Source organism: Chiloscyllium plagiosum, chromosome 22 (assembly GCF_004010195.1).
Source record: "Chiloscyllium plagiosum isolate BGI_BamShark_2017 chromosome 22, ASM401019v2, whole genome shotgun sequence".
Classification (NCBI taxonomy): domain Eukaryota; kingdom Metazoa; phylum Chordata; class Chondrichthyes; order Orectolobiformes; family Hemiscylliidae; genus Chiloscyllium; species Chiloscyllium plagiosum.
The window spans coordinates 25,172,394-25,178,768 of NC_057731.1; the positions used below are offsets into that span (position 1 = coordinate 25,172,394).

Consider the following 6,375-nt stretch of genomic DNA (forward strand, 5'->3'; position numbering starts at 1 on the left):
CTACAGACCGGTGAGCCTGACGTCAGTGATGGGCAAGTTATTTGAGGGAATCCAGAGGGACAGGATGTACATGTATGTGGAAAGGCAAGGACTGATTAGGGATAGTCAACATGGCTTTGTGCATGGAAAAATCATGTCTCATGAACAGGATTAAGTTTTTTTGAAAAGGTAACAAAAAGAATTGATATAGACAGAATGGTGGATGTGATTTATGTGGACTTCAGTGAGGAGCTCAACAAGGTTCACTATGGGAGACTGATTAGCAAGGTTAGACCTCATTGAATACCGGGAGAACTAGCCATTTGGATACAGAACTGGCTCAAACGTAGAAGACAGAGGTGATGGTGGAGGGCTGTGTTTCAGACTGGAGGCCTGTGACCAGTGGAATGCCACAAGGATCGGTGCTGGGTCCACTACTTTTCATCATTTATATAAATGATTTGGATATCAACATAAGAGGTATAGTCTAAGTTTGCAGATGACAACAAAATTGGAGGTGTAGAGGACAGCAAAGAAGTTACGTCAGATTACAATGGTATCTTGATCAGATGATCCAGTGGGCTGAGGATTGGCAAATGGAGTTTAATTTAGATAAATGAGAGGTGCTGTACTTTGGGAAAGTAAATCTTAGCAGGACTAATATACTAAATGGTAAGGTCCTAGAGAGTGTTGCTGAACAGAGAGACCTTGTAATGAGAATTCATAGTTCCTTAAAGTAGAGTCGCAGATAGATAGGGTAGTGAAAGCTGCATTTGGTATGCTTTCCTTTATTGGTCACAGCATTGAGTATATGAGTGGGGAGGTCATGTTGCAGCTGTACGGGACATTGGTTAGGCTATTTTTGGAATATTGCGTGCAATTATAGTCTCCTTACTATCAGAAGAATGTTGTGAAACTTGAAAAGGTTCAGAAAAGATTTACAAGGATGTTGTCAGGGTTGGAGGATTTGAGCTACATGGAGATTGAATAGGCTGGGGCTGTTTTCCCTGGAGCGTCAGAGACTATGAGGTGACCTTATAGAGCTTTATAAAATCATGATGGGCAAGGACTTCCTCCCTCAGGGTGGGGGAATCCAGAACTAGAGGGCATAGGTTTAGCATGAGAGGGAAAAGATATAAAAGACCTAAGGAGCAACGTTTTCACCCAAAGGATGGTGCATAGATGGAATGAGCTGCCAGAGGATGTGGTGGAGGCTGGTAAAATTGCAATATTTAAAAGGCATCTGGATGGTATATGATTGGAATGGTTTGGAGGGATATGGGCTGGGTGCTGGCAAGTGGGACTAAGTCAGGTTGGGATATCTGGTTGTCACGGAAAAGTTGGACCGAAGGGTCTGATTCCATGCTGTACATCTCTGACTCTATGCTTTTTGTACATTTCTGCCTTGAAGACTCTGAGCAATTAGAAATTAACACAGCATTCAGACCAAGAATCATCAAGAGTTAATGGCATTGTCAACTTTTCAATATTGTACTCATATGCAGCATTGTTATTTATCAATGTGTCAAATGTAATCTATATATTTTTGGACTATTATTTATATACAGAAAATAAATCCTTAAAACTCCACTGGCCACCATTCCTTCTCCAGTACATCGATGACATTGTGATGCTCTTGCTTTTACCCAGAATGGAAAAAATTAATTCTCCTTCTAATTTGAATTGAATGACCTACCCCTGCTTCTAATTTCCACCCTTCTTTCAACTTCATTTAGCCAGTCAGCACTTCTTTTCCCTGTAATTTCATTTTTTGGGACAGACTTTGACAAAGTATTACAGCAACTTCCTCATGCATTGCTACACATGAGAATTCAATTTCTTTCTTTCAGCTTTTCCCATCTCCACATCTGTTCTGATGATGCAACCTTGCACATGAGTCCTTCTGAAGAGTTCTATTTTTGTTCAATCAAGGATTCCCCTGCATCTGTCATTTGATTGGTAGGATCCCCCATAATTTCTCAAATTTAACTTCTGCTATTACCCCTTTCCCTCACGCCTGGAATCAGGATAGAAACTTCTAGCCCCATCTTCACTTTCCATCCTGTTAGCATCATATTCAAAAAGACCATTCTCTGCGATTTTCACTATCTCAGCACTTCTCCGCATCAGGCATACCTTATCCCTGCAGACTGTATTTGCTCCACAAAACTCCAGTCCACTGATCCAATATGCTTCTCACACAATTTCAAGTGTTACATCTATTCTTTTATCTCTTCTCTACTTGCTGTTTAAGGTTAAGACACTCCTTGCAGGTAAATCAGCTTATTTCAATTTAAAGTTATCATGTTTACTACCCACAATGTAGTCTCCTTCACATTGAGGAGACAAGTTGCAGACTGGGTAACTACCTTACGGAAGATCATTTCTGAGTTTACAAGCACGATGGCAAGCTTCTGAGTGTTTGGCACTTGAATTAATCAATTTGCTCATATCTATGCGCTCTACTTGCTGTAATGTTCCAGTGAAGGTCAAAGTAAGTTGGTGAAATAGTACCCATCATTACAGCTCTCTGAATTCAACGATTTCAAACTATGGACTGACTCTCATTTTGATTTTCTTTTTTACAAGTGACAATCTGTGCTGTTTTCAATATCATTGCTTTCAGACAGCTGATTCTTCTTGTCTCATTAACTTTTACACTGGACATTTTTTCCCCCATTTGCTATAACTTTACCACGACCTTTGCCTTTTGTCCTTTAAATGTGTGTTATTAATCCTTTCTGCCCTTTATCTGATCACAGACCTTTCTTTTAGTTCTATGACCCTCACTTTCAGCATATTTGTACCTCAGTTCAGAAGTTACTTGTTTCAAAATATCAACAGTTTCTCTCTCCACAGGTGGAGACCTTTCATTAACATTCGATACAACACTTTTTATTAAATAAATGCTACAGCTGCAAGAGCATTGAAAAATGAGCTTTCTGTGTGATTCAAGACGACAGCTTATGTCACTTTCTCAAAGGCAATAAATGTTACTTCTGCCAGTAATACCCACATGCGATGAAATAAAATAAAACTTGCCATAAGTACGCATATCACACAATTCTGATAACTGGCATCCCTTTGAAAAAGCCTCTGTATTAAAAACATTCTTAACAGTTCATTTTTGCCAAAATACTTGCAGCAAAGCACCGCATTTAAAATGGAGGATGGAATATTTTGGAGGTTATGGAAATTTTGACTGCCAGCCTGAGTCCCACATTGCTTCTTCACAGGAAAGCCCAGCACATTTTGCGTCACCAAGACAAATGACAGGCTACTGGCAGACCTTTTTCCATCAGCAGACAATCTTGTAGATGGAAATATCAAAAACCAGATAGGCAAAAACAAGAATTGCTGGAAAAACTCAGCAGGTCTGGTGGCACCTGTGGAGAGAAAGCAGAGTCAATGTGTCAGGCCCAATGACCCTTCTTCAGAACGGAATGTGGCTAGGAAAAGTATATAGGAGGGTGAGGTGGGGTGGAGTAGTAAAAATAGATGAAAATAAAGCCTAGAGAGAGACAACAGTTGAGCAAAGGAATGGGTAATGGTCAGTCTGGGGGAATCAATAGCTGCTGAAGAGGACGATTAGAAGTTGACAATAGGTTGGTTGGTTGCAATGGCAGCTCATGTGATGACAAGGCCTGGTCTGTGGAGTTTGGGTTAAGGACAAGGGAGAAGGTGCTCAGGCTCTAAAACTGTTACACTCAATATTGAGTCCTGAAGGCTGCAGACTAGCAACTCTTGGGTCCTCAACGATGCTCCCAGTGAGGTAGTGCCTGCTGTCAGTAACACATTTAGCAAAGGCCTCGGATTGAGGGGGGAATAAGGCACAGGTGAGTGATAGCAGGCTGTGAATCATTGGGGTGGGGACTAGAGGGATGTCAATAAGAACAGCATGGCTCACAAATGCTGAAACCCAAAATTACACAGAGTATAATTAAACAAGGGAATTAACTCCACCCAGTCCTTTATGAGAACAAAGACAAAAACTTTAGGATTTTCTTTTCACGCTCTTCACATGATATAAGCCAAGCAGGGTCATGGTTTTACCACCAGCAGATTTAAGCATTTAGCCTACATAAGGGTCTTACATTGGAGAGAGAGGAGTGCCAGCCACAGACACCAGATTTAATTTCAGCAAAGATGGGAGGGTCCCACTATCATTCTCCCGTACTTTTCAATGACCAACAACCTGCCAAATTCACCATTGGGTTGACCACAAGATTCTGTCCATTGCTTTAGGGTTAATTTTATTCAGTCAGTCCACTTGCCACCTCAGCATTTTAGACTTTTAAATTTGCTTTCATATCATCTTGCTGTCTCACAATTTAGTTCAGATCTGCTCAGATTCTTGTTTCCTGTCATAGGGAACACAGTAAATTGGCAAAAAACAATAATAAAACAATACGAATCAGAGAATCATGAATGAGTTGCTTTGTTCATGAAAGTGAAGAATGCTAATCCAATTAATTTGAACACAAACATATATCCTTAACACAGCAAAAAAAAACAAAAGCTCGTCAAAAACAATACTGATCACTAAAGATAGTCAGCTAAGAGTCAATAACCAGAATCCAGTAGTAGCTTTCAGGAGTGCTTTAAGAAAGAAGTAATGGCAGAATGGCTTAAGATAAAAAAAAGCCAAACCTTAAGAGTCTGCGCTGGTGAAGGTTGCACTGACACCAAAAACGCCGGGGGGAGCGGAATCTGTTATGCAAGAAGCCAGAAATTCTGATTTGGGAGAATTAGGTGGCTAGAGAAGGTCAGAGAAGATGATAATTGCTTCTGGAGAGATTAAGAACTAATGTCACATTCTGAACACGGGGTGAATAAAACTCAAAAGTTCAGGCTTGGAGATTGTGCAATGTGCGAGGCTAGTCGGACGAGTATTAGAATTGCAAAATCCACAGGTACAGGCATAGTTCTGTGTTTCGGCAGCTTAGGTTTATAAAACGGAGGAACTAACAGTCAGCATTTTTCGGATGACCGTTTGTACGCATATCATTTCTATACAATCCATTCCTTACTGTGACACTAACATTTATGGATTGAAAATACAAGTCGCCCCTTTCTTGAGCCTTATTTTAAACAAATATCAAAGTATTTTGTTGTGGAAAGAATTATTGCCTGCGTTCACCCTCTTTCTTCTCAACTTCCAAGTTACAAATATGTTAAGGAGTTCCTTCCGGAGATGAACGGGTTGACTCAGAGACCGATCGGGTATTCTAAAGTGAAGAGCCATAAAACTTGTATTTTCGATTTGGAACTACCGGGTGGGGGGAAAGAGGAGAGACCAGTGAAAAGAAATAATCAAAAATGAACATGTGTAGATGCTAATGGGGTGGTGATCCCCAGAGGCTTTTCCCAATCGGGGCAGGCAGGTAGGTATTATTATAGACAACATGTACAGTTCTGGCGTCTCAAAAAGAGCGGGCTCACACTATAATCCCCGAACCGGAAGATTGAAATTTTTTAAAAAGCAAACACGGTTATCCAGAGCTCAAACTGAACACGTTATCATCTCAGACCCAGACGGATCTCCTTAAAATGTTACAGTCCTAGGGGAGGGTTGACAGCTCCACATTTTAAAATTCAATTCCCAGTAACATTGGGAAGGGATAGGTTGTGGGATGAGAGAATGTCAAAAACTTGAACGGCTTTGTAACGTTCTGGGCACGGCAGAAGGGAAAAACGAAGCAAATTACAGATCAAAGACTGCGACCAGGTCCTCGTTCACAACTTTTAAAAAAAAATCACAACAACAGGAGACGTTTAAGCACCGATCACAATCGGAGAAGGAAATAAATAAAATTACAACTGCAAACATTTAAAAAAATACTACCACATGTCGGGAGAAATTACAGACACAAACAAAAGAGACAACGATCCCCATAAACAAAACGTCTTGCTGCACATCTTTCCCCGCAATTCTCGGTCCTTGCGAGAGTTCTCAGGAACATTCGGTGCCGTTGGCGACCACTCACCTGGCCGCGATTATATTTGTTTCCCACCTCCTCTCCCGGGCTCTGGCTGATCGCGGGGTGCAGCCGACACTGTGCTCTCCTTCCCCCGAGCACTTGCCGCCGTCCCTCTTCGCGTCCCAACCGTCAAAGAGCCCGCTCGAACCGGCCGCACCCTGATCGCAAACACCTTCAACCGCCCCTTTCCCTTTCCCAGTCCTGCCCCCCACCCAATAAGTCTAACCTTTACACATTGATCATATCACTATCTCCTTCGCCATCCACCACTCCGACTGAATAAACACACGCGCCCGCGCGCGCTCCCCTTCCTTTAAAACGTTTTTAAAAGCTTCGACCTTTCTTTCCCCCGACCACCGCGCGCGCGCGCGCGTTTCCTCTCAGTCAAAAAAAAATTGAATTCCGGCGCCAAACG

General features: G+C 41.8%; 1 protein-coding gene across 1 annotated transcript in view; it reads right to left on the minus strand.

Annotated features, from left to right (window-relative positions):
• The window catches only part of LOC122561135 (proliferation marker protein Ki-67-like), a 41,685-nt gene extending 35,577 nt beyond the window's left edge, over positions 1-6,108 (minus strand). Inside the window, exon 1 of the mRNA XM_043712605.1 lies at positions 5,967-6,108. The gene's annotated coding sequence lies outside the window, so the exon portion shown is untranslated. The remainder of the gene's footprint in view (positions 1-5,966) is intronic.
• Positions 6,109-6,375: the final 267 nt, after the last annotated feature.